Raw genomic sequence first — 22069 nt, forward strand, 5'->3', positions numbered from 1 at the left:
GAAGAGAGACTGAAGACAGAACATGATTCACATGTTAGAAGCAAACTGAATTATCAGAGTGCCACTTTGAATTACAGCATCCCTATTTTGAGGCAATCTGGCTTTTGGAGAGAATGTTGGAGAGATTTTCTAGGATGCTAGTTTTGCGAGAAATGTATCACTTCTTTGGGGTGTGGTTGCTGTGGAAATTATTATTTCTTGGTCCTACCTAAAAGTTACATCTACCGACATCAATGCAACTGAAGAATAAGTAGATATATTGTACACAGTAGTACTGGTTACAGAAATTAAGATGTGACAAGACTGCTCAAGCTATTACAAACAGGCATCTAGGAAACTGCTAAAGCTATTATCTGTACTGGCTAGCTTGCAATAGCAAAGGCATGGCTTTTCATTCTGCTGTCATAACACACAGCTAACCATGTGGACAATGGATTTAACCTGAGGAATTTTGCAACCCCACCTCCAGTAAAAAGGACAATGTCTTTGTTCTCAGACCTATGCAAAGAAAACATCATTATGCTGGAGCACGCACAAACAAAAAAGTGAGTTACTCACCTTGAGACCAGTCGGGAATCAGAGGACAAAAGATGAAGCTCAGTATTTGCCAAATGGTGAAAGATAAAATGCTGATCTTACCCTTTAAAACAGACTGTGCTTGAAAATAGGACAGAAAAAAAGCTTTTAAAACTCTGTCTCCCAAGAAAGCATCTATCATTCTTTCCTTTCCAAAGGGATTACCTTCAAAATGTAAGACATCATTGATAGAGCTTGTTCTCATTTACTGAAAACAAATGAAAAAGGAAGCAACAAGGGAGAGGAACACAGATGCCCTACATTATATACAACTGATATTCTTTCCTAGCATAAGTTTAACTGAAAATACTTTCTTTTCATGCTTTTTTCCCCAAGAGAATGTTCCTGATATGGAAAGGGTAGCAACTGAAGATGTCTCAGATACCAACCACCTGCAACTTGAAGTTCTTTAGAGAATAGTGGCAATGAACAGATAATTACCTACTTCTGTGTGTCTGTGAATGCATATGCCTGTACTTATATTCCCTCCTGCCCTTAGTCTGTATACCTCTCATGAAGTTATCAGATCTACCCAGACAATCCACTGTTTTCGCCATTTTTAGTGTGACACTGCACTATTACCAAGCAAATGTCCATCCAGACTGGTTTCCTAACTGTATGTCATACAATCTTTCTGAAAGTGGCACATTTCAAGTTTATGGTATAGTTTTATTCCTATGGTTGCAATTTGTTTTCATTCCCATGAAAAGGAAAAAAGTTCATGCTGAAGTTGACTTAGCACTAGTCACCTCACTCAGATTTATTTCTATTACTGCAGCCAATAAGGTAACTCTTCCCTTTAAGAGAAGTCTAGGATGCAGTTAAATCTTGTTCTATATTTTCCTACACAGCTTTTGAAAACCTGATGAAGACAAAAATTTAGATAATTGAATTAAGGTTTAGAAAAATCTCAAGGCAAAGACTTGGGAACAGAAGAGTACAGCTACATATACATATACATTTGTGTGCATTATCCTTTTGTCTTACAACAATGAAAATGTCAGACAGAAAACAACAGAAAGATCAGCTACTCTGGAAGAAGATAAGCAAGTCAGGGCAGTTTATGTGACCCAGGGGAGAAATTAGGGATAAGCACCCCTCATCTCTGCATCAGAGCAGACTCTCCTCTCTTGTCTTCTAATATAAGAAAAGCTATCATATTTCTGAGAAATGAAGAAGGGGGAGTTCCACCCTTTTATAAACATCTACATTTAAGAAAACAGTAAAAGTAAAACCTAGCCTTACTTCAAGTATTTAAAATTGATGAGTGTGAAAACCAAAGACAGCAAGTATTTGCCAGATCATCTCAGTTTGCACATGATAAGGATTTGTGATTTTGCTGACTTGGCAACAAAATTTAACTGTTCCAGGGTAAATAGGTGCTTGGTTTACTTGCATCTATATGCTAATAGCCATAACATGAGACCTCCCTAACCCCACAAGTTCTTCCCTCTAACTTTCATTAATTTGTAAATTCTACCAGAAATGTGTCATTAACTACATTTAGAAACTACACAGGTCAGGATTAGGAACAGAGTAAGTCATCTTCAAGCACAAAATGCAGTAACAAAGGAAAAATAAAAGGGAAACAAGCGAAGCGCAACTGAGAATTTCAATATACCTGAAGCATTCTAAAACTGCAGAACTGGAAGCCATTCAAGTCACAATTCAGCCTTTTCATAAGCCAAAGTTTTAATAATGTCATTACAATCAAATCACCAGATAATCACAGAAGTGTTTCCAAGCAAGTTTCCCACATGTGGTTCCCAGAAGACCCGTCCCAAACACGCAGGAATAAGAGCAAGGTGCAGGAAATGTTTTAATTAGGCTGCTACTCTATTAACATAACCAATTTGGGAAATATGAGCAGTATCAGTGTAAATTGTCATTCTTTAATTCTTTTAGCTAGTAAAGGACTGTCATCAACCCCCAGCCTTTCACAGTTGCCCTACAAACCTGTGGGGCCCCAACCTGTCCCTCCTTCCAAGTATGTTAAAGGGCTGTGGAAGAGGAGTTGTCTCCTCAAAGCTCCAGCGCTGTTGCTCACTTGCTTAGGGCATTCCTAATCACTCGTTCATGTGTCACAGATATGACCTAACTTCCCACCATCATATTGAATCTCTGAGCTGCTAGTGAGGAAAGACTATAAGGACTGGATTAAGGGCAGGAGAAGGAAGAAAGAATTTATCCAAGTCCACTACAAAGGAAAGTGTTGTGCCATCTTTCACCATAAAGATGATCATCAGAATGAGCAGAAAAGATAAAAATTATCTGACACTCAAGCCACTGAAATCTCACTGGCCAGAGTGGCAAGGATCCCTGAATACACCAATGCAGCGTTACTATGAAACAGTTAATTACTAAACACTCGTCATTCACCAGTTCAAGCATTTATAAAACACTATCAGTCTATAGAAGAGCTTTGCTTCCCCTCCTTGTCAATATGCACACAGATAGGTTAATAGAAACAAAACGAGACAAACACCAAACAAGCTTCTGGATATGTGTGTTTGTGTGTACAACAAGAACATATATTTATTATGGAGAGGTTTAAAGAACAAATCAAACATCTTGGCACAAAAGCCAGGAATCTTCAGTATCCTCCCAACAGCAGCAACAAACTGCAGGGTAGGAGCCTGAATTCCCTCAAGCAGTTGACAGCACAGTAGCACATATTCAAAGTCTTAAGAGGCATAAGCCTTGTTTTAAAGTTAAGAGCATAACATTACAGCTTAAGAAAATATACCCAGTTTGTTGGAAATTATCACTGTATTAATGTTAAAAGTCTGTACAGGTACCTGCCTGTCTCCCAGAAAGTTGAATAGCATCAAGTTAGCAAACTTTAGCAGACCTCTTCCAACATCCATTATATGTGAAAATGCAGCAGTATTAAGGTACCTTTTAAATCAGTAAGTGCTGTGGCTCAGTATGGAAGAAGTGCAGTGAAGGTATCTGTTGTTTTGTAATCAACTACCTGTGATCTCTAAGATCTAAGGAGAATTGGACTACAGGAATTAAAGGCTTAATCCAACAGTGAGGCTTTGATCTGCTAAAAAGACATTTTAGACCTGAATCTGAAAAGAATCAGGGTTTCAGTCTGCTTTACTTTGTTCATCCTTGTTCTGTTACCTAATAAAACGTGCACGTTGTAGCCTTGTGATAGATTTGACTCAAAAGCCTTTCTTTTATCAAACTTTTCTAACCTATTACCTTGGATGGAAACCTGTTATACAAAACATTTTTATATAACAAATCCTGACATCTTCAGCACTCTAAGTTTTCTTTCTTAATATTATTATATACTTGCAGAACAAGAAAGATGACATATAAAAGAAGGAATTAGCAGGAATATTTCAGTTAGCTGGTTTATGTCTCTCTTCCCTCTTTGGCTGCACTACAGTCTGAAGTGGTTTGCGGCTTTAGTCACCAATAGATTGCAAATAAAATTGCTAAAGAGTCCTGTGTGTTACAATTACTACTTTTTTCCTTTATCTCCCCCCAGAATGGAGCTTCTTCAATAGTCACAGAGTACAGACTCTTAAATGATCTAGGAATACTTAATATCCTTATATTCAAGCGACACTGAAGATACTATAAACCTCTTGATTTGCCTATTTGAAATATCCTTTTAAAACAAACAAACAAGCAAGCAAGCAAACCAGGGTTATCACATGCTTGTGACATTATACTGCTTCTGGAGGTGAAGTGGTAATTAAAAGGTCATCTAGCTTGCTAACATGTTCTGACCCTTAAAATACTGTGTTTAAATAGATGTAGAGAAATAGTAAGTGTTCTACTGCTACTAGAAAGGCTTCAAATCACTGCCCACTATCAACATTAATTCCCTGAAAAACTGAACAAGAAGGACTGCTTGACGTTTAAAAAGACTTCATAGCCTAGACAGTTTAGTGGTCAAGATACAAAGCTGACAGATTTCCAAATAGCAAAAGAGAGGCTCAGAAGAGTTTTATTTCATGGAGGTAAACCTATGAGAGCAAGGCTTATGCAGGATGGTAGGGCAATACAGAATTAAAATAGGAGGAGGGAAATCCTGAATCTACAAGTTCCAAAACAAGGCAGATCACTGAAGCGGAAGTGCATCACAAAACAGGAATAGAACAATGCAAGGACTGAACCCTGTTGTTAAAAGGTAGTGAATTTGTAAGTTTTTTATAATATCCTTTAGAAACATGCCTTTGGTTTTGTACTAAAGTGTGACACCCTACAATGGGAAATGAACTAATCTGAAGGCACGTTCCATCAGACAAATGCCTACTACAACAGGCATAACTATCTGGCCATGTAAAGCACAGATTTCCTTTCCTTGGTGGACAATCTAATTGTTAGTTTCAAGTTTCCTCTAACTGCTGCAAAGCTGTCCCTGCCTCTCTTCCCTCCTAAACTGTAACCAACCCATGTCATTAGCTGCTTACTATTATATACCTTTGTAGTTGCTGTCATTCCATAGCTTTCCTTGCATCTGTATAATCCACTCCCATTTTCATCTCTTTCCTCTCCTGCCAAGTTCTAATACTATTCTTATAACTAAGGGATCTTCCCAGACATCTAACTTTAGTTAACATTAGCAACAAATTCTCAGGTTCTATTTGCATTTTAGCATTCTCTTTTTTTAAAAATATGTGTCTCAATGAAAATAATTAAAATTAACAAAACCCAGAAGTTAAAGGGCAATAACAAGCTAGGAAAGGATCATCATTAGCTTTATACTTAAAGAGAAGCCAGAGAAGAAGGAGGAGCAGGTAAAATTTGAAGTGAATAAACATTATTTCAATGAATGAATAAGGACAATAAGAAGCTGCTCTTAAAATAGTACAGAAGTGCCTGGAAACCTTTCAGCAGTCTTTTTCAGCTTCAAGGAATGGTAAAGATCAGAGAATACAGGCTGAGACAGTCCTACAGTAAGCACAGAAGCAAACACAGACTTAAAAGTCTTGGGTCTGTTACTATTCTACTAACTGAATTCTGTAACCTGTTCACACTTACCAGGGACAGCAGATAACTGCAGAAAAGGATTAAAATCCTCAGATTACCTTTCCATATTCCTGCTGCCTTTCTAAACTCCCTAATCAAATATATAGAGATGAATAATTATCTCAGCATCCCAACTAGATACCATGTACTGCAGCTTAAATTATTGAAGGAGTATAAAGCCTTTCTTGCTTGATTAAAATGAATGTCAATTGCAACAAATGTAACTCCAAGATTACAGGCTTTGAGGAAGAGAGGAAACAAGACAATGAAAGAGGAAAAGAAAAATCTGTTGATTGACATTCCTCAGGAAAAGCTCAGACCTTCCTACAGGAAGTTGATACCGTAGGAAATCACTGTAGAAATCACTCGGCCTTGTGGGAGAAGTCATGCTGTCAGATGGACAGCAGGGGGCAAGTTGCAATCATCTTCCTCCCCTGGACCCTCCATTGGAGGCTGAATGGAACTGGAGGGTTAAGATACAAAACTTTGCTGATGCTTTGCATAGATAAAGCATGTCTAGATTTTCACACACTAGTTCACTGACAGGAGGAAAGGTATAGAGAAATTATGTAATTGTTTTGGGGCGATCCTATGTTGAGGAATCCAACTGGAGACAACCTTGGTATTGAGCCTATAGAAGTTCATTACAACCCAGAATCCCTGCAGCTCCAGCACTGATAAAAAAGAACTGCCAAGTACCAGCAGGTGCTTTTTGTTTGGGGTTTGTTGGTTTGTTTGTTTAGGGTTTTTTGTCTGATTGCACATTCAACTGAATGAAAAAAAATATGAGAAGTACTGTAAGAAATACAATTCCAACTCGGTAAGGCTGCAGTGCACCTTAGTGTCTTCATTATATAAAAGTGTACAGGCTCTGGTCAGAAAGTTGATTTTTCTATACACTTATTATACAATGCAGGCACACACATCATAATTTCAGCTGTAAGAGGGGAATTTTCCAACAATATTTGCTTAGAATTTATCTTAAATGTATGAATTATTCAAAGTGTTATGGAGCCAAATAAAAAGGCATCTGTTGAAAGAGAAATGTGTGTCAATCATTTGGGTAATCTCCTAAAACATTGGGGCTTCTTTAGAAGAATAACATAAATGAAACCCAGTGCCATCAAAAACTTGCCCAAATTCAATACGTATTATCTCATACAAACTGCTCTAGAGGAAAAGTATATTTACGTATATGATTTTAAGGTCTCATACGATGCCATGTATACCATCTCATAATGCTACACACTGCATTAAAGGGAAAGGTTTTTGATAAAGATCAATAAAAATCAGGAATTTCTATTGTGAACAGCTGTGCTTTAAAATCTTTTTAAGAAGTCTTATAGCTATCTGAATGTGTGAAGTTCAAGTGTGACTTATTTTATTCCCTCTACAGTTTAGCCACAACACAACTAGTTGTGGTGGGCAACAAATACTTAATATGCTGCTTTATCAGAGCCTTGTCATGGGAAATAAAGTAATTTATTTAATAAGATTGCCATGATAGCCAATAACATTTCAACAGGAAGGTTGCTCTTTGGACTAATTAAAACTAAAGCTTTTGAGACCTTTGCGCTCTTCCCCCCTCCCCTTCTGATGCGCCTTCAAAGTGTGAGACATGAAGAATCTTTCTGAGGTTGTTTACTAAAGGTAATTTGATAGAGTTTTGAGCTCTACTAATGAGCTCATGTGTCTTGCATATTAAAATGATATGACAGAATAGCTCTGGGAATACAGAGTCCTTGGTTATTGGACCACATAAAGAACTGATTTCATAAAGGTCCCAACACTCCATTTATGCATTGTGACTTTGTTTATATTCCTACTATTTTTCCCTAACCACACGTTTGACCACTCTAGATGCAGCAGCAAGATTTACTTTCAAATATGCAAAGTGTTTTCCCTTTAATAAGTGTGTTTTACTATAGCTCTAGTACAGAACATTTGCCTTAAGATGCAAGTATGGCCTTTACTTTTGTTTCTACTTGTGCTTAAAAATTAGGAGTTTGCTACAGTCATCAACAACTGTCAGGCCAAAAAGATCTGGTTCCAAAATGCTCTTATGGTAGTTTTCCTAACTTGAGTGAACACAAAACACATTCTGCCCCTCTACTCTGCTCTTCTGAGAACCCACCTGCAGTACTGTTTTCAGCTCTGGGGCCCCCAGCACAAGAAGGAGATGGACTCGTTAGAGCAAGTCCAGAGGAGGACCAAAAACATGTTGTGAGGGCTGGAGCACTTTTATGAAGACAGGATGAGAGAGCTAGACTTGTTCAGCCTGGAGAAGAGAAGGTTCCTTAAGGGGAGACCTTAGAGCAGCTCCCAGAACCTAAAGGTGCTACAAGAAACATGGAGAGAGGTTTTTGAAAGGGCCTGTAGGGACAGGACAAGGAGGGGTGGTTTTAACCTGACAGAGGGGAGATTTACATTATATACTAGAAAAAAATCCTTCCCTGTGAGGGTGCTGAGGCACTGGCACAGGGTGCCCAGAGAAGCTGTGACTGCCCCATCCCTGGCAGTGTTCCAGGCCAGGTTGGATGGGCTTTTGAGCAACCTGCTCTAGGGGAAGATGTCCCTGCCCATGGCAGGGGATTGGAGCTGGATGAGCTTTAAGGTGCCTTCCAACCCAAACTATTCTATGATGTCTCAAAACTGTAATGTGTTTAAACAGGGAATTAGAGAAATATATTTGCCTTGTCACTCAGAAAAATGTTCTGTTATAAAAATTATATGAAGGGAAAAGGCAGCACAACTTAAAAAAAAGTAAAAAATAAAACCAAAATACAAGCAAACAAAAAACCCAAAACCAAAACTTACTCCAGGGAAAATTCATAAATTGGTATATTTATGCTTGATTCCTTTTATGCACATTCGGTATATTTACTACATTCATATTTTGAAACAAGGTAATGAAGAAAAGGTAAGAACTTTTAACTAAAGGCTTGACTCATTATGTCAGAAGGTACGCAGCAGGCAGCTTTCTAATATACATTCTAGAATGAAATATATACTGCATGGAAATTTTCCAGAGGAAAAATACACCTTGTTATGATTAGTTATGATTCCTAAAGTTCTGAAATAATTTATGTCATGTGGGACATAACCTACCTCTGATTTTACACTTTACTTGTAAGAACTACTCTGGGATACCAAATCATAAAGCAGAATGTGGCTTGTAAACACCAGCATTTTAGAAATTCACAACATTTAAATTGCCCCAAACCATCCTTTGGCAAATGCTTGGTTGAAACTCTAAGTGCCTATAACATCTGAGCAATGAAGGGGGATGGAAGGGAATGAGTATTTCAATAAAGAATATTAGAAAACTTCCACATTGTACCTACCGCAAATCTCACGTTCCTATTTGGACAGACAAATCCTCCCAGTTTACCTTCTAGCTAAGAGCTCTCCTTTCACACCTCCTGCTCCTGCCCCTTCCCACCTCAACCCCCCTTAAAAACAACAACCTATTCCCCCCCCAAAAAAAATCCCCATCAAAACCCATACATAAAACAAACACACAAGCAAAGCAACAACAAAAAAAAAACAACACAGAACTTCATTTTCAACCAAATGTCTGAGGCTTCCCGTGTATGATTAGCGCAAGCTAAGAGTAGCAGAAAGCATGTTATTCATTGCACACCTGACAAAGCATGAGCAACAGACATTCATAAATGACCAAAATCAGTTCTTGGATAACATTCAGTTGAGTGCATTATGGACACAATAAAAGTTCAGCATCTGACGCAGGAAAAACATGGTCCAGCTGCATGTGGCAGTTAGCTCTCATAATCCTGTTTCAGAAATCTTTATTGCCTCAAGCATTACTATCTGTTCAGTCTCAACCAGAAAGTCTAGTTTCTACAGTATGTTTTGTAGTAGGAGCGAGGAACTCATGCTCCCCTTTGGACAACATGGAAGGTCATTCACCAAAAAGAGAAATAAATCAAGGAAACTTGACTTTTCCTGAAGTCTAAATTCTATCTTAATAAAGTCCTGCTTCTTTCTGCCACGCATCTAGAGTAGAATCTAAATAAGCTGTGTCTGCTCATAGTGTAAGAGGTAAAAAAATGAGGAGTTATTTTCTCCATTCACAGGGAAAGCTAACTTGTCCATTCCTATAGTATAGAGGGTGCATCATCTATGCCATTTCCTATTTTAGTGGGCTTCAGTAGGAATATCTGTGCTGAACTGATAAATAGCTGATAAGTTTATCCAGACAACTGCAGCTGAATTTCTACATTCTTCTGTGTCTGCTACATAAAAATAAGGGACTTGGTGTAGCATTTATTAGTAATGATATATCCTTCAAGTTACATCAAGCTTGCTTGAATGCTTCTAGTTTAATCAAAAGAAGAAAGCCATAGGAAACAAAAAAGCAAGAAGAATGTGATCTTGATAAACTGGGAATTTATTAATTTAGAAGTTTCAGGTTATTTTCTTACAGCTTTCGCTGTTACCTTTTCTCAAGCCACTCTAACCATGACAAGAATGTTGATATATTAATATGTGTATATGTATATTCATTAACATTCTAGCAAATAAAATATAAAAATAACTGATGTATTCTACAAACCAAAGTTTTGTCTGAATATTGAGAAAAGGAAAATTTACGCAGCATGCATTTCAAATGACAGATTATGAGTATACTCACAGGAGACCTGATTTTAGACAATATGATGCAATCAGACGGCAGATAGTTGTTGTATGCTCATTTATAGCATATGTAAAGCAAATTACAAGAACCAGATTAAGAATCAATCACAGAAACTGAAGTATATTCACAAAGCATTTATCAAATCACTCTGGATAAACGCAATTAAAAATAAAAAAGAAACTATTATAAAAGAGGAAGCTGTTTGCATGTGTAGGAACAAAGGTCATCCAAGGAATTATTTGTCAGCTTTAGCTGGAAATTCTATCCTTGCTTACAATGCAGTAAAATTGATCCAAATTTGTGTATTTTGAAGACTATTTCTGTAACTATTGCATTATGCAGTTAAAGTGAGTAAATACTGAATGAATACAGCAGATAAAAGAATGCTTTTTCAGAAGGCGATTAACTGTTGAGCTTCCATATCATGGATGTAATGGACATGAGACATTGTATAAGGTGGTTTGACCAATCACTTCATATGAAGTTTATCACAATAAACTTTATTGGTTTGTCCAACATCACATTGTCATGCAGAAGCTTACTAAAGAGAAGCAAAATGTCTCTCCATAAGTCAGTTACCTTGCTTTCACAGACTTCTAAGAAGGAAGGTCAAGGAAAACAAACAAAAACCTCCCAAAACCCCCACCAACATAACAGTAAGCATTCCCTTATTTCTTATAAGTTCTACAGAGGGAACACCACCAGGAAACTCCACCTATGTCTCTCCGTATCTACAGCCCTAAGTGCCTCAGCCAGCTGACACATTAATAGGTCAGAATCACCAGTTGTGTTTTCACCTTGTTGACATACAGATATTTGTAGCTTCTGATTTAAGACAAACAAAATGTTTCAAATCAGTTTACCAGCAAGGCAGTGGTCTTCTAAGAAAGAATTTTTCACTTGAAGATCATTCCAAGACATTTGTCTATATTAAAAAGTAAAAATTCCTTTTCGAGTGCTGCACTGAGCTCTTGCAATTTGGAATATGCGTTGAATTTTTGCATCTCACTGAAATATATTGGGTATTTGAGGTAATGTGCTTAATCATGGGGGGTTTATGCTTTATATCACAGTACAAATTATAGACTCATAGAATGGTTTGGGTTATAAGGGACCTCAAAGATCATATAGTCCAGACCCCCAGCAACAGGCAGGCACAACTCCCAACTAGATCATTGCTAAAAACCCCATCAAACCTAGCCTGGGGGCATCTACACCTTCTCTGGGCAACCTATTCCAGTGTCTCACCACCCTCACAGTAAAGAATGTTTTAAGGCTATCAGGTATCACTTGAAGCTGAGAGGAGACTCAGAATCAAGTGACAGCATAAATACAGGCTAAAGCTCACTCTAAGCAAGGGCTACCATAACCCAGAATGCCTGGACACCAAGGATCAAATCCTGGTTCATGTTTATTGAACAAAACAGATACAGAACAGTGTTTTTCACATCCCAAACCAGGAAAAAAACAACCAAAACAAGCCAAAAAAACAACAGCAAGAAAAGGCCCTACCTCAAAACCCAAACAAAACCCATCACCACCAGCATAAAACCCCAAAACAACCCACTCAAGAGCCATCGTCTTACTCTTCTGAACAACTGCATTGACTAGTCTGCTCAGAGCACCTCTTCCCCCATTACCAGGATATACAAGTAATAAAATAATTACTTTTTTCTCCTCCCTTTTTTATTTGTGTGTGATGGCAGATAAGCCTTACCTATTTACCTCATGTTAATGCATGTTTCAGGGAAGTATGGCGCCTAGTTTCAGTTTTACCCCCCTCAGACTGATAAGATTCAAACCAATTTCTCTATTTTATTCTCTATTACCTTATTAATAAGCTTTGAAATATCACTTTCCAGAATACACTTCTGATCCAGACCTACAGCAACTCTTTTGCATATATGCCCCACACTCCAAAGACACATGTGGTATCCAGCTTTTCATTTTGAAATGTATTCAGGAGAAGAACATACATGTACTTTCAGCAACTTACTCAGGTTTCTCTTCTGCCTTCTTATTGTTTTCAGTTTCTGACTTTCCAGTTAATTTCAGAAAGAATAACACTTTTCCCAGCTTTTACTAGCCAAACGTGGCTGCATTACCACAATGTTAAACTGTGTGAGTAAAACTTTTAGACCTTCTTTGTGAAACATGTTATGCTTTAGCACTATAGTGGATAAAAGCACGGAGCACTGCAGAAAATTCTCAGGTGCCAGGGAAGAACTAGGGATCAGTAGGAGGACATAACACACAAAGTCATTGCCCAATTGAAAGACTGGTGATACTCAGCTGCTGCTTTCTACAGCATCAGAGAAAGCCAGATTCTTTCACTTTATGTACATAACTGATACTGAATGTCAGTTAAAGCTATGGTGGATATAGAAAAATTAAAAAAAAAAAGCCAACAAAACCTGAAAGCATTTATACGTTCAGGTTTTTTTTTCCTGTCTGCTTTTTTGAGTGTGCAGAGGGACGCATGTATCTTCGCACAAGTGAAAGGCTAGAATGATTCTGAATGATGAGTTAGCCTAGAGGTCTACCCTAAGAATTTCCTAAGTATCCCTAAGCTGCTCACAGTTTTATCTTGTGTTTAATACACAGTCCATATTTGCATTGCTGATTTATTTCACTATTAGAATTTACTAAGTAGGGATGCTAGACTGTCTAACTTTTACTGTGTACTTCAAGATATGGTTGTAGGCAATTGAACCCTGTGAAGCTGTCAAAAGAAGGAAAACCTTACAAGCTTATTTTCTGTTTAGTGAACTGTAAGCAACAGAAATATTAAAACAGACTGTGCACCTTAAGTATATTATGAACAAAAAGATTCAAAACACTGAAAAGGAAGTCAGACAATCAGCACAATGGCTTTAAATATAATAGGACTTGTTTGTTTTCTGCAAATAAATTCTTTTCTTTAAATCAGACTAAGAAAAGTAAGACATTATAAAATTCTTAAAAAATCAAAATGAAACTCAGTTTAAAAGATCTTTTGTTGAGATTTCATGTTACGTTCAAAGAATAACTTATAGGTATTTTTATAGGTCATCATGTGAGCAGACAAACCATGAGACATTTGCAAATCACCAACAGCAGAACAAAGAATGCTTGACAATAAAATGGCAAACCCAATTAGAAAATATCAATCTCTCAGAGAAGAACTCAGAAGAGAAAAAAATTCAACTTTCACTAGAAATCTTTGAAATCATCTACTTAAGTCGCCAAAATTCCAGGTGGTGACATATTCTGTAGAGATTTACTGTGGCATTTATTGATATAAAAATGAAGTTAAATAATTTTAAAAAGTCAAATTGGGATTCCAGATGCAAGTCTCCAACAGAGGGAGAGCTTTTTGTGTGTTAAGTAAGTAGCAATAGCTTTAAGCTCCTCTGACCCTTTTAGATTTGAAGTTTCTTTTACTGCCAGCTATTACATAATCCAGGTTGGAAAATGTTCCTGTATAGGCAGTGGTCAGAATGCTGATGATGTAATTTATGGTTATGTAAATGGAGGTTATACTTGCTGACTTTTAAAAATAACACTAGCTAATTCCCCCATGACCTTTGCAAGCCAGTGGAAGCTGCTGAAGGCGATATCTTCACAGTTAGAATAATTAGGAGGCTTGGGAATATTAATTTCTCTGTAGGGTTATCTTCATTTTATATTGTGCTATTTATACTGCAAGTCTTAATGCAACTAATAATTCGTTTTTTACACATCATGATGTATCAGCTATTAGATTGCCTTGAGGAGAGAGAAAGAGAGGGGGAAAAAAAAAGCAAGCGGACTAGAAAGCGTGGACCACCAGGACATAGTGAGACTAAATCTTCCCCTATTATGATCTAGGAAGAGAGTTTTTAGCAAGTTACAACTCCCAGCATGGCACCAAACCAAGTCAATAAAAAAACCTCATTAATAAAATACTGTATTTTTTAGTGTTCTGTATAAGCTACAAGGTAAGAGTGTACTGTAATGAGGAAAGCAAAGGGTCACTGGTAAAAGTGTAATAGCAGTGAAATGAATAAAAGCCCCTATGGACTTTTCAAGAGACTTTTTCAACAATGATTGACCTTCAGTCGTGTTGCTACCTCCGTAATATTACCATCAGTTCATATTCCTTTGTGGAGTAGCCGGTAGTGGCTGAACCAAAGTGAGTTAACAGAAATGTTAGCCTTCCTCAGATGATATTAGGATGATACAATCCTAATTATTAATTAAACCTATGCTGAAGTAACCTGCAGCAGTGAAATAAATATAGGTGGACTGAGACCTGATTTATCCCATGCTCTTTCAAAATACCTTTTCCATTCCACAAGAAACACCCTTCTAAAGGATAGCTTCATGATCTTTTTCTAAAAACAGTGTATGAGGTCATTTAAGGCTTGGAGCAAAGTGATTTTTTGGGTCATCAAGTCAAGCCCCTTCTTATGATGACCATCAAATCATAAAACTCCTTCATTAAAAGCACTGTGGCTCAGCAAATGTAACTAGCTAGGATTTTTGAGCATGTGTGTTTTTTTGTCTGTTTCTTTGGGGATTTTTAGGGCTTCTCTATTCCTTTTTCGAAAATTCTTTCAGCAAGTCATTTGTGATTGTTTGAAAATAAGCAGTTTCCCAGCTTGAACCTGGGTTTGGTATCAAATTACTCCTACCTGCGCTAATGCAAACATGTTCCTTAATTTCTCTCCTAGATTCCCATACAGCTGCTAACTCATGTAGGCAGGCAGGGACAATCTTAAGAAGAAGGATGCCAGAGTATGTAGAAAACTCTTAATTTTCTTACAACCACCTTAGTTCTTAAATGAGATAAAAGCTCTAATAAGTCAGCATGGGGGTCTCTGCCATTAACTATGGAAGCTCAGGAAGAGTAAAGTATCTCAGAACCTAACAGGTATTAGAGACCAGGTAGTTCAGATAGTGCAAGTTTCAAATTCCAGATCTTTCTCCCATCTGTGTGGTAGCCAAAGCAAGCCAGCCCTGAGGTGCTAACGCAGGCTTTCTATTCTCACAGAATAGCTCCCCAGATTATTTTGTCAAGATACCATATGATAAGAGATAAGTCTGCCTTTCTGTTATAGAGGTCTTAAGAAGCAATCTATCTTTCCTTTCCTCCTTACCCCATGCTGTTTTTAAAAGAAATCTATTTTTGAAAGCATTCTATTTAGAAGTTTGGTGTTTCGAAATTAAAGGGAGAACTCTGGGAGAGCAGTTCACAAGGCAAACACCAGACTTTCAGAGTATTTATAACAAACTCCTTAGAAGGTTTTTTTTCTTCTCCTTAGATATCCCTGAGTTTGATGTCACAGTAATCATCAGAGGACAGTGTTTCCAGAAGTTAAAAACTGCAAATAATCACTTGAAATATGGAAGACAGAGCAAATGCAAACTAGGCTAGCAGAAAACTCTTGGTTTTCTGGACCTACCCACATCTGGACAGTGAATAACAAATACACAGTTGGTTCCACACAGCCACTTGTGTGCACAGTCAGGCAGCACGTAGGTGGAAAACATTCTGCTGAAAAACCAACCAACCACTGTCTTAACCGCATTGGTAAGCTGTTCTCAAAGGGAAACAGCCACAGGAATAAGGGATAACCTAAAGTTAGGGATCAGTAAAAAACAGTCATATAAAAACCATCATCTCAAGAATTATGTGGAGCTTCCTATCAGCATCCCTTTGAAAAATTTATTTTTATCCTCATGGCACAAACAGGATTCCAGACATGCTTGTGAGCTAACTCTAAGGCACAAGCTATAGGGCCTGAATGCCTTTAGTTTGATGCTTCCAGTACATACATGCTATTCAAGAGAAGGCCTTTAGCTAGTGTAACATAGCTGTAGTTTTCTACACTCACTGAAGAGTTTGCCTTCTCTATATAATAGCTTGAAATGCAAGTTCAGTTAAACATCTACAGCCCATAGCACACACAAACAATTTGACAATAAATACCGGGTTACATCAGTAACACCTAAACAGCAGGCTATTGGCACTGCTCATAGCTACAATAAAGTAAACAGCCGAGATGCAAATGGAAGTACTTTCAGTGTACTGGAGAACCCAAGTACCACACTTATTTTTACATTTGGTCTGATACATTAGAGAATATTAACATATCAAATGACAAGATGATAATCTGTATCCACAGCCGCTGAGAGAAAATTCAGATTGGGGGATGAGGGAAAGGAAACCCTGCAATAGCAACAGCAATAGCTAGAAGTTCAGAAGTTTCATAAAAGGTTCCAAAAACCAAACTACATCAAAGAAAACAGACCCTAATGCACACAGAAGGAGAGGTTTGTGACACTAACCTGTTTCTTATAGGGACCTAAACAAACAAGTTAAGGTTACTTATTGTCACCAGAGAAGTGTGCTAACTTAAGCTTCAGTGATGACAAATGCAAAATATACTGCTGGTGTTTTTAATTTACCATAATACAGCTGTCTAGAATTACATTAGAAATTACAGTGCAAATAAGTCTGGCCATCATATTATTTGTTGCACTCTTATCCCTGGCAATACCTCAAGGTCTTCCTTCAGAGTGCAGTGAAAAACAGAGTTGAGGATTTTGCTAATAACCTCCAACTTTTTTACTAGTGTCTTCTCTATACTTTCACACCATCAGTAAGAAACTTTCTTTCCCCAACAAACAAACGAAAAAGAACAGAATCACCTAGTCCATTAAACTTTTACTAGAACAGTTTAATTTAAAGAGGGAAGGCATACTCTTGCATATATCTACTATCAATCAACACTCATGTTCTTCTACTGTAATCCAATTATAATTTTTTTAGTTAACAGAGATACCTATAAGAATTAAAATTAACCAATGATTTTCCATCTTTATCTGCTTGTATACACTGTACATAGCCACAAAAAAAGTGTAAGTGAAGCAGAACATTTGTTACAGAACAGGTTTGTAGTAAAATGAATATTTAACTTGTCAAAGTAAAGGTAAACAGCATCCACTACTCTCCCCTCGCCTACACAGCCCATGATCTCATCACATAAGGTAAATACATTGGACAGTCACAATTTGCCCAGGGTGAATCCATAAAATCTCACTGTACCTGAGCACATCCAAGTTGGTAGCAGTGGCAAGTTCTGCCAACAGACTCAAGAAAATGAAGGTAACAAGTCATGTCCAGGGACCATCCTGGCCACCAACTCAGGAATAGCAGGAAATGAGACAGGAGCAGCCTCTAATATGTCCATGAACCAGCCAAGAGACAGGGCCAGAACCAGGAAAAAACTACTCACAGCATAGGTTTGAGATCTGTACAGTCAGCAACTCAAGACAGCAGAGAACAGGACAGAAGACAGACATCTACATGTGACACGGCTCAGAGCAAGACTGGTCTCCTGAGCCTGTGAGCAGTGTAGGTGGGGTGTCACGAGTGAGGCTAGTCAGAGCTCATTGGTGCACTCAAGGCCCTGAGAATTGATCAATTGCCTCATTAAGCTGTGCTTTTCTTGCCGTTTTTGCTTCTAGAAGCACTTCTTGCTTGCTATTTACAGAAGTACTCCTATTACCTATCATGTCCCTCTGTTTCAACTTCACCTGAGCTCTGTTTTTTGCAATCTTCTCCATGCACATTGAGACAATGTGCCTATAATTCTCCTGGGTAGCCTCTCCCTTCTTGCACCTTCTATGTACTTCCTTTCTGTATAGGAATTCAATCAGGAGGTGCCTATTCTTCAATGCAGGTTGCCTTCTACACATGCACTAAGGAATAAACCATGCTTGTGGTTTGTGGAGGTTGTCCTAGAAGATTAGCCAGGTCTTCTCTGCACCTTGGCTTTCCAGAACCCTGTCAGAGTACTCACATTCTTAAGACATGCAAAAGATTTTCCTGCTCTCAACCCACCTAACTCTATAAACTTTTTATTATTTGAACTCCTTGGGTGATAATATTGGCCTCTTAACAACAATATGTTGCTTCTAGAGAAAATAAGCTTCTAGAGAAAATCTTTGCCCTTTTCAGGGTGGCTTCAGACTTTTGTCTGATACTGTTATGGTTTGGTAGCTCGACTCTGTCCATCATCTGGAGCAGACTGGCTACCAGTGTGACCTTGGAGCAAAAAACCAGACATCCATGTGGGATATTGCTGAACTTGGCATACATAATATTTTCTGGCTGATGTTGAGCTTGCCATCAATCATTCCTTTCAAAATAGTCCTAAAAATTAATGATAGTCAACTTTTGTACCCTAAGCACGTCATTCCAAAAACAAATGAGATCTTTCAGGGTTCAGTGCTATCACAACTCTTAGTTCAGAAAATGCACATGTAAAGTTTTGAAACTAAGTTATGTGGTTTGCAGTATAGCTCCTTATAAATTTCTGGCCACTGAGGGTACCAGTGAGCATATCAGAGAGATGGGGTTGGATGAAAACTGGGAGATGCGTAGTAAAATCCAGGAAGCACAGGAGAAATGCAAGATATAATACTGTTTGCTTGTTAGCTGAGAGTATTTATAAATCTCAAAACATTTCCATTTTTAAATTCTGTTTTAACTCTTCAGAAGAAGCAGCAAGCAAGTACATTATACCGGACTTCTACCACTACACAAGTTCTTAATATCTATAAAATCCATTTTAAGGATTTTCATTATGATGCATGGACTTGATTATATAGATTCCAATAACTTTGTTTTGTCATCTGGCTTTGTTGATATGGTAAACTGATGGTCTGTGGTGTCAGAATGTTCCTGGTTTAGAAATAAGTTGTATTTCAATTCTTGAACAGTACATAGATGCTATAATGACATATGCAATATAAATATTGCATACAGAAATGACAGATGCCAAAGCTTGATGTGTATTTTCTATGAAAGACATGTTATAGTGTTCCTTTCCAGTTAAAATATCACTACAGCCAGTGAGTCCTTGTCAAATATAATTTTTTTACAGCAATACCAGAAAAGTCTTAAATAATGCAATAATCTTCTTCAAACATGGTAGATCTTCTTAGCCTTGTTTCTCATCTGCCCCACAGAAAACTTAAGTCTTTAAATCCCCCATCAATAGCTAATTTGCTGCCACCTGCCAAGCCACCACAAATAATCTAATACACTACTCCATTTAGAGAATCTTTTGATTTTTTAATTCTTACAAACTCTAGCAGTTTGTAGTTTAAAGAGTCTGATGGAGAGTGACAATACAGGGTCCAGATCATGAAAACACTGCTGCTGTAACTAATGGACACAAAATAAGAGTCTAAAAGATAACTGAACACCCTTTTAAATATCACCACCAGCTAAAGGGTTTCAACTGTTTCCCAGAACTTTCCAACTGTGGGCGGTCTTTTTCTGTTGTTTAAAGTCTCACATTTTGGTGGTGTTTTTTTATCCCTTGGCACCATACCATGATATTGCCTCTTTGAAAACTGCAGACAAAGTGAGGTGAATGTCCTAAAAGCTTACATACCAAGTGAACAGTTTATCAAGAAGCTGTGGCCATGCGCAGCTCTCAGGACTTTCTCCCTCCTCTGTTTTAGGAGATCTAATAATAATTTGCATAATAAGTAGAGAAAATGAGATACAAACTACTACATCAATCTGGACTCATTTGAGAAAAACACTAAGACATAAATCCAAAGCAATACCAGTGAATCTGCAGGTCCAGTACTTACCATGAGCTAACAAAATTTTCCAGAGAGCAATATCCTTCTGTACTGCCCTAAGATGAAAAATAAGGAATAAGATATTATAAATGATAAAGAAGGACATCTGCTCCTGTCTTATTTTCCTTGATCAGATATCAAGCCTTCTTCACATTTTTTTCTTTTTTTCATTTTATGAGCAGGAGGTTGTTTTTTCTTTCTTTCAACAGAAAATGTCAGAACTTATGAATAAAGTAATTTTTTGTTAAACAGACCTTTCTTTTACACCTTATTTACATTCAAAAAGCTTTTCTATGCTTTTTTGTATACCTGGCAAGTTTGAGCATATTGCTTATAACGTAATCTAATATGTGGTTATTATCCATATGGTAATGAACGAGGAAGAGAATATTACTTTGTTCTTAACCATTGCCAAGTCCAGATGATATAGAATCATAGAATAGTTAGGGCTGGAAAGGACTGTAAGATCATCTAGTTCCAACCCTCCTGCCATGGGCAGGGACACCTCACACTAGACCATCTCACCCAAGGCTCTGTCCAAACTGGCCTTCAACACCAACAGGGGTGGAGCATTCACAATTTCCTTGGGCAACCCATTCCAATGCCTCACCACCCTCACCATAAAGAACTTCTTCCTTATATCCAATCTAAACTGTTTAAGTTTGAACCCTCTACCCCTTGTCCTATCAGTACAGTCCCTCCCCAGTGTCTTTATAGCTCCCCTTCAGATAAAGGAAGGCTGCTATGAGGTCTCCAAGCAGCCTTCTCTTCTCCAGGCTGAACAGCCCCAACTTCCTCAGCCTGTCTTCATGCGGGAGGTGCTCCAGTTCCCTGATCATCCTCGTGGCCCTCCTCTGGACTTGTTCCAACAGTTCCATGTCCTTTTTATGTTGAGGACACCAGAACTGCACACAATGCTCCAAGTGAGGTCTCACAAGAGCAGAGTAGAGGGGCAGGATCACCTCCTTCGACCTGCGGGTCACACTCCTTTTGATGCAGCCCCGAATACGGTTGGCTTTCTGGGCTGCAAGTGCACACTGAAGCCGGCTCATGTTCATTTTCTCATTGACCAACACCCCCATGTCCTTCTCTGCAGGGCTGCTCTGAATCTCTTCTCTGCCCAACCTGTAGCTGTGCCTGGGATTGCTCCAACCCAGGTGTAGGACCTTGCACTTGACATGGTTAAACCTCATGAGGTTGGCATCAGCTCACCTCACAAGCGTGTCAAGGTCCCTCTGGATGGCATTCCTTCCCTCCAGCCTATCAACCAAACCACACAGCTTGGTGTCATCAGCAAAGTTGTGGAGGGTGCACTCAATCCCACTCTCCATGTCACTGACAAAGATGTTGAACAAGACCGGTCCCAACACTGATCCCTGAGGGACACCACTCGTTACTGGTCTCCAGCTGGACATTGAGCCATTGACCACAACTTTTTGCATGAGGCCATCCAGCCAGTTCTTTATCCACCAAGTGGTCCATCTATCAAATTTAGAGACAAGGATGTCATGCAGGACTGTGTTGAATGCTTCACACAAGTCCAGGTAGATGACATCAACTGCTCTACCCCTGTCCATCAGTTCTGTAGCCCCATCATAGAAGGCCACCAAATTGGTCATGCAGGATTTCCCCTTAGTGAAGCCATGCTGGCTGTCACCAAGCACCTTGTTGATTTTCATGTGCCTTAGCATGCCTTCCAGGAGAATCTGCTCCAAGATTTTGCCAGACACAGAGGTGAGACTGACTGGTCTGTAGTTCTTTGGGTCATCCATTTTCCCCTTCTTGAAAATGGGAGTTATATTACACTTTTTTTCAGCCACTGGGAACATCGCCTGACTCCCATAATTTTTCAAATATGATGGAGAGTGGCTTTGGTTAATATCATTAAGCAAAGGAGCCTAGGATTAGTAGTTCTGTAATAACATGTGAACCCTAGCATCTATTTGTAATGTGTAATCTACCACTTCCCTCACTGTGATTTATACAGGTAAGAAGAAATTGGTTTCTTTTAGAGAAGTTTTGAATATCAAAATTATAAGTTTAAAAAAACTTTTCTTTCCTGTATTACAGACCTAAAATAAAATCTGATAGCAGAGGAGTAGCAAGTTACTTTGTGCCAACATGTGTGCATTGACTTATATCTCATTAAGATGGAGAACTGCTGTTTTGTACTATTGAATTTTAGGTTTTCTTTTCTAACTTTTATTGGCCTGATAC

The 22069-nt window shown here is 38.2% G+C and overlaps 1 long non-coding RNA gene across 1 annotated transcript in view; it reads right to left on the reverse strand.

Moving 5' to 3' along the window:
• Positions 1-22069, reverse strand: part of LOC134169138 (uncharacterized) — a 114679-nt gene that overhangs the window by 44891 nt on the left and 47719 nt on the right. The window lies entirely within an intron of this gene.

The sequence above is a fragment of the Pezoporus occidentalis genome, unplaced genomic scaffold (assembly GCF_034315485.1).
Source record: "Pezoporus occidentalis ecotype Australia unplaced genomic scaffold, CSIRO_AGI_Poc_V1 ctg335, whole genome shotgun sequence".
Lineage (NCBI taxonomy): Eukaryota > Metazoa > Chordata > Aves > Psittaciformes > Psittacidae > Pezoporus > Pezoporus occidentalis.